Below are 7591 nucleotides of genomic sequence, written 5' to 3' on the forward strand. Positions count from 1 at the left end.
GCCCTGTGGCTGGACCGGTGCCAGAGGAGAGTCCTTCCTACCTCTGCACCCCCTCCCAGGGTTCCGCACCCTCCCACCTGGAGTAGTACCCCTGAGAGTCACTCTGGTAGGGTCCTTAGTTACCGGTACCCCACCCTCCAGGTCAGGCAATTCCTGATCCTGAAACCCCAGTCCAGGTCCTACACTCTGTGACTGGTCTAAACTCCGAACCTCGGGTACGCTGCCACCATGGAAGTACCTGGCACACATAATTCCAAGGCCTTCAGCTCTAACTCTTCTAGCTGAAGCCTGTGCACCAGCTTCCTCTCATCCATTGCAAGGCTCTCACTCTCCCTCTCATGCTCTATCACCTTAGACGAGGCGCACCCCCAGTTACTCTACTCCTTGCCCCAGAACATCCTCCCGGTAGCACATTGTCAGACACAACAATTTTGAGTAGGCCTGGGTCTTCTGGTGTGCCCGCCTCCCTGGGTGTGACCTGCCCCTCCTGTTCCCCATCCCCTCTCCCCTCTGGGTGGGCTCCTACCCGTGCCCCCAAAGTGGTACGGAGTTCCTTCTTCCCTCCGCCCAACAGGCACCCCCATCCCCTGACAACACTCCAGTATGCCAGGTGGGGACTCAGATAAATCTGGGAAAAGATACCAGGACGTGGGTGACAGGATTAGGTCTAACAGATCTTGATACACTCTACAGGCTAGACAATGGAGGGGTCAATTACTTTGGCTTACACACAATAATTGTGCAGCCCAATTGCTGTGCACCCTGTCCCAATGGAGGGTGCTGCATGGTCACAAGTCCTGGATCCCACCGCTCGACACCAATATGTTGGAACTGGGGTCACCAGTCCCCTAGGGTAGCATGGCACGAGCGGGTAGGCATCCGAAAGCTTATGTGTTAAGCAACCATGCAGCACACGCAACCACTGAGTCAGAAACATGGGCATGCAATTAGGGACACCACTCCAGTGAGCTTATGTAAGAACTCAAGTTAACTTTATTAAGATAGAGCAGGATCAGGGTATTAGTAATTCATCATAAAATTAGCTTATTAGCTTTCCACTAAAATACATGTGTGAGAACACTTGGCAATAAATACTGGATGAATAAATAATAAATATTAAATATTAAATATTAAATAACCACAGGCCTGGCCTTGGCCTGGTTTCTCATCATCACCTGTAAGAAATACATTATAAGGTCATGAATACAACACTGCGTTAAGTACCAATCTTCATTTCCTCAGATAAGCGAAGAGCACCTCCATAACAGTAACATCTCTCCGTGGTAGGAATAAGCAGTGCAATAAGTAATGAGAAAACATTTCACTAAAGGTGTAACATCCTGTTAACCTCAGCATTAGGCTCCTCCTCCCCTATTAGGGGTAAAACTTATGAATGCATAAAGGATGTGTCATAAATAACTTTAGGCTTCAACAAATATAACACTCAAGAGGCAAAACATTTCATTATAAATAAATGACCTCTTGTGTAGGTTAAACCATCCTATGAGTTATTCCTAGTAGGGGTGAACACTTTCCTAGATTGGAGCAATGTATTACAGTAGGTAAGGGTAATCTGTTTCTTACCCAGGAATAAACATTTCATTTAACCAACATTACCCATTTCATCAGATAAGAATAAACCTTTCTTTTAACTAGGGTAAACTATCACAACACCTGAGGCTGGAATAGCAGTGCGTTATCCCTATTAATCAGGAATAAATCTCTCCTCAAATGGGAGTAACCATCTCCTTATATACCTAGGGGTCTTTGGGAACCATTGCATTAGGCAGGAGTATGCATGACTTATGACCCAGGAACCATGTACTTATGTAGTATAAACATTTCCTGAGGAAGCAAACAGCATTCAGATAACAGTGCCTTGGACAGTAATATACATGTCATGAGAGTAAAGGCAGAACATTTCATTAGTCATAAACTAACCAGTCAGTTAATTACCAGTTTCACTTAGGAGGAATAACCATTCCATTTCCTAGAGCATTACTCAAAGTATCTTTAAATGGACCTTTCATTAGGCAAACTACACATCGGCTGGTGCCTAAATGAGCAGTAAAATGCTCCTATTAATCAGGGAACATTCCCATAAGGAAAGGGAAAAACATCCATCAACAATGCAGCCCAATTTAATAATTAACTCACTGCAGGAGTACAAGGTTCCTACTGCAGGGGACCCACAGTGACCTTCGTGGGCCCAGTCCCCATGCCTGAAGGGCTTCTGTAATTAATTAGGGCCAACAGGACCCAGTCACCAGTTTTCCCCAGGGAGGGGCGAACTCGGGGCCTCCCGGGGCCTTCCGCCCTCCTCCCTGGGGGTTTGCTATCTCCTCTCCGTTAATCTGGGCCAACGGGGCCCAACAACAATCTTCCCCAGGGGAGGGGCGAACTCGAGGTCTCATGCGACCTTCCGCCCTCCTCCCCGGGGGTTTACCTGCCTTCTTCGGCCCTTCCCGGGCCCTTGCGTAGGTTCTGGAGGCAAGGGAGGGGTTCCAACCCTCCCGTGAGCTTCATTCGGCCCAGCGCGGTGCACAGGGGCCGGATCCGTGATGCGGGGCAATCGGAGGGGGCTCTGGTGCACGTCGGCCCCCTCCGCGACGAGTGCTGGCAGTGAGGGGGGCTCTGACACTCTCTCGGAGCCCTCCCCGTCGTTGACAAGCGGTTCCCGGGCCTTCTACAGCCTCACCGGCCCGGGAACCAATCGCGAGGTGGTACAGGACAGGCTCGGCCACGCGGCCAATCAGTGCGCGGCGGGGCCGTGGCTTGATGTGTCCCCGTCACGTGATACGGGGATTCCTGCCTCAGGGCCTAACGCGACCTTACTGGAATGCGCGGAGGCCTCCTCAGGCTTACAATACGGCGGCCCTCTCCTGGTACACGGGGGCCGCCGAGGGGGGTCACGATGACGGCGCTGGCTCCGCTGGAATCCCTCACTCTCCGGCCGGGCCGCGCGGTGACAGCGGCCCCCGGTCACACCGAGACACAGCGCCTTTTCTCCCTCACGCCTCCGGTTGCTGAGGCGGCCCTCTCCTGGCACTGGGGGCCGCCTGGGGGCAAAGCACGGCGTTTCACTAGGCGCTACAGGTAGGCGCTTGGCGAGGTTGCGATCAGTGGCGCTCTTCCACTACTTCTGATCGCTTCACCGGCACAGCGACATAAGAGCGCTTTTCAGGGGTCAGCAGTGGAGCAATTAACAGCGCTTGGCAGGTTACTTCGCAGCGCTTTACCGGGTACAAGTCTCAGTTCACAGCGCTTTTGAAGGGAGCAATTATCAGCGCTTGGATGGCACACGATGCCAGCGCTTCTTAGGGGGCATGCAGCGCTCGGTCAGACCAGCAGTTCCCGGGCAGTATAGCGCTTCAGCAGGCAGTCCTAGCACTTGGGGCACTTCACAGCGCTTTACAGGGGGGCAACTTCCACAGCCCTGCAGGCAATTCACAGCGCTCCCACAGGACACAGCAATTCTTCACCAGTCAAGCGCTTAGAGGGCAATGTAGCGCTTAGGCAGTTTCTAGGTTGGCGCTTCATCAGTAGTTGCTTAAAAATAGAGGCAGCTCACAGGACAAGCCACACAGCAGTGGCAGGTTAGCGCAGGAACCCCAGGTGGCGTCAGGGGGCACAGGGAGCGACACAGCGCCAATACCTGTTGGGTTCCTCAAAAGTCCTGTGGTGATTTAGTTTTCTTCTTGGCGGGATGTTTCTGGCGCCCTTAGTTTAGTTGCTTGGTTTCTTGTTCCTTGAAGGGGGGATAAATTGGTGGCTGGTGTTCCAAATTCTTCTCAGCCAATCCCTTCAAGTGGTCCCTGGGGGTTCCCTTCCGCGGGGTTAGGTCAGTGGGGGGGGGAAACAGGATACCTCAGCACTTGTAAAGCAGCACACTAGGCCCTGTCATTCCAGCATCATAAGACCCTGCCCTGACCCCCACTGCCTATCCTCCTGCGTAGGTACTTCCCCAGGTCTTCCCCTCAGCTTCTCTCCTCAGGAAAGTTCCCTCCCTTTCCTTTTATAGTGCCAGTTGACAGTTGGTAGTGTCAGTTGGTGTCAGTTGGTGTCACCTCACCTCTCCCAGAAGGTTCCAGAGGCTTCCAGGAGGTTCCACCATTCTACCTGTGGACAGGCTGGCAGGCTAAGATGGATACATTGCCTGAGGGTTCCAGCCAGCCCCTGGCTACTAGAATGTGCCCACTAAACCACGCTGCTGCAGCAGTGGTCTGTGGCGGCCATGTTAGGAGTAGGAAGTACCTGTACTTTAACACTAGTTTTACACTACACAGGCCCTTCTCCACCACACAAGGCCTACACACTGTTGTTTCAATAGGGGCATTCTAAATTAACAGGGGATAAAAAGCGAAAAATTTCTGGGGAAAGGGCCAAGTCTCACAGCCACACTTCTCCACTTTTGCTCGGAACATGACCCTGTGACCAGAGACTCATAACCTAGCAGACGGCCCTCTGGAGCAAGGTAAGTGAACACCACTTCCGCCTCGAGGTCAGCCCCACTGACACTTGCTGTGAGTGGTTACTTTCAGGGAGCAGCAGTGAATTGTCGGCTCGGGGTTAAAGCTTTCTTTCACACCCTGTCAATGCTGTTGCCGTCATCTCTCATTTGCAGTGTATTTTTGTAAGTGTAGCGAATGGGGTTCCTGGTTGTCGACCAGAAGTTAGGTCCATCCAGCAGTGGCCCTTAACTCCACACGGGGGAAGGATCCATCCTGCCCTTTAGCGGACTTGAGAAGGGCTTGGGTGCCCCATTTAAGCAATTATTTTTTGTTGTCTACTTTATATCAATGCAGGTGACGTGAGATCGTGTTCTCACTGTTGATTTACGCCTCAGATTCAGAGCCATGATTAACTCCAGGCCTTGCAGAGCTATAAATTATTTTTTTACGCAGAACTTTGGCAATGTTTTTCAAATCCTATTTTTATTTATTTATAGCTTGATTTATTTATTTAGCTTCAACTCCACCCAGCAGAGTTTCCATATCACTGTACCGTGCAGCATAAGACACCCAGTCTAAGTAAATAGACCTGATGTCTATCTATCGCCCTCACTCTATCTATCGCCCTCCCTCTATCTATCGCCCTCCCTCTATCTATCTATCGCACTCACACTATCTATCTATCGCACTCACTCTATCTATCACACTCACACTATCTATCGCATCACCACAGCATCACTCAGCACCACCACAGCATCACTCAGGGGCACCACAACATCATTGTGCACTACCACAGCATCACTGAATGCCACAGCATCACTCGTCGCCACCACAACATCACTCAGCGCCACCATAGCATCAATCTGTGCAACCATTCAACAACAACTGGTTCAAATATGTTCTCTCAACGTTTCAAGTTTTATTACAAATGTCACAAAAAAATGTTAATATTTCACTTCTATTCTTTGATTTTCGTCACAATAAAATACACTGAACAAAAGTTATTTACAAAAGTTTAAGCTACGCAATGATAAATTACAATAACTTTTATTTAAGTATTAATTATTAAAGAAATTAAAAGCTATTGTTATTTGTAATATCAACACATCTACGTCACGTAAATACAACACATATTGCATTACAAATGCTATAGGTGTCACGTTTGCGAAAGTTACAACTATTCGCATTGTAAATGACAAAGCTATTAATTTGTCTATTTTCAAAACCAACACATAAATAAAAAATGTGTCATTAACAATACCAATAGCTCAAACTTTCCTTAATGCGAGACCTATTGCATTGTAAATGCTTGTGTAACATATTGTCTATGTTAGTGCTGAGTCATGTAAACATTAGCCCAGGGCTGCTTTTGACCAGGGGGCTGCATGTAAAGGTCAGGAGGGCCGCATGCGCCCCCCGGGTCGTACTTTGAGTATCACTGAGCTAGAGCTATCATGCTTTGCCAAACTATTAATCCTACTGTAGAAAACAGTCAGAACACGGCTATGACAATCAGCCTTTTATGTTAATCATGTGTCACTTTTATCTGAGTTCCTTAAATCAATATCACCTTACAAAATCAAGATTAAACCATCCAGCTTTGGTACCCTCTGAAAATGAAGGCCGAAATGGGAGTTTTTTTTACATATTAGCCGTGCAGCACTTTTTAGTTTCAAAGGCAACAGCAATATCTGTCACAAGGGTTTCGTCGTCATCTATAAATCCCTTAGGCATTGATGATCACCTGACATAAGCTTTGCATGCAGGTGGAATGATTAAAACTAAACTTTTTTTTTTACTATTTTCTCACCAAGCCTGAGAGAAATGTTTTAATGCACTAGCAAGATTTGCAAATGTCACATAATGCAACATCTACGCATTTAATTGTTGGAAAATTATTTTTCCACAATTTTACACACTGGAGATATTTTTTCCTTGAACAAGTACCCTCTCTAACTTTTCAATTTTCACAGTAGCTACTATAAAGGAATACTACAAAATTTCAGAGAGCTTTCACAATTTTTTGAGAAACGAAATTTTGCAGCTAAGTCAACTGACTAGATCAGTGCAAATGTCATATTCTGAATAAGTTGGACCAGTTTCGGAAAGGATTCATCTAACGTTTTCTGAATGATTTCTTAGCCAAGCAGTAAGTGCTGGACAGGAGGCATCGGGGCAATCCCCAGTGGGTGGAGGGACTGGAGAAGTGTTCAACGCTGAAAAGGGGCTGAGAAATGTCTAGTCCTACCAAACACTAAATAGAATTTGGAGGACACAGCACCAAGAAGACGAGGGGGGAATGATATCATGGAGAGGGAGGTCCGACATAAATGCATTATTATTACCCGAGAGGTCTTGTTATACAGATCTCCACGTGCAGGGCTGTACTGACAGCTAACACTCTGAAAATAAAAGTATCATCAAATATTCCAGAAGTTCAGGGTCAAACAGACAGTATCAAAGACCATTGTTTTCTCGCAGCTTCAAATCCTGTTCACGACTGTTTGGAAACTGTCCTCCAATTTCTCAATACCTTCTCATTTCCCACCGCACTTTCCATCTGAGTCACAGGAAGAGCTGCATTTCTGTCCCAGTGGCTGTTATTAAAGAGAATAGTCCAGCACAGTTTTATTACTGTGACAGGCTTAATAATTTGCTATAAAAATACAGACAGACGTAGTAATACAATTTGTTAATATTAGATGAGAAAAGAGCTGCGTTGGCCGGGAATCGAACCCGGGTCAACTGCTTGGAAGGCAGCTATGCTCACCACTATACCACCAACGCTTGCTGCGGGGCGATGGAAACACAAACCTCCCAGTCTGTGTCGGAGGTGTGCGACTGTGGATTTCAAGTAAACCATTCACGCACAGAATTTTCTTTCCAATGACTCTTCCAGGACCCCCAGAGTGTCCGCTACTAAGAGCCCCTCCTCGGGCTGAGCCCCGCTGACTGGAGCCGTCATCATTACCGAGGAAAAACGAGCTACGTCCTTCACCCAACCCCAGCAGGTGCCCGGATGCTGACTACGGCTTGAACCCTGTCCTAGGACAGTGAACTCCAGCTCTCTCGATGAACGGGCTTAATGCAGAGCAGCGCGTGCAATGTAAAGAGGGAGACTCAAGGGGGGGGGGGGGTGT

The 7591-nt window shown here is 48.1% G+C and overlaps 1 non-coding gene across 1 annotated transcript; it reads right to left on the reverse strand.

Annotated features, from left to right (window-relative positions):
• Positions 1-7166: 7166 nt before the first annotated feature.
• Positions 7167-7238, reverse strand: TRNAG-UCC (transfer RNA glycine (anticodon UCC)). The gene has a single exon. It is a non-coding gene; the product is annotated as a tRNA-Gly (tRNA).
• Between the last annotated feature and the right edge of the window lie 353 nt (positions 7239-7591).

This window comes from Lissotriton vulgaris, chromosome 12 (genome assembly GCF_964263255.1).
Source record: "Lissotriton vulgaris chromosome 12, aLisVul1.2, whole genome shotgun sequence".
NCBI lineage: Eukaryota > Metazoa > Chordata > Amphibia > Caudata > Salamandridae > Lissotriton > Lissotriton vulgaris.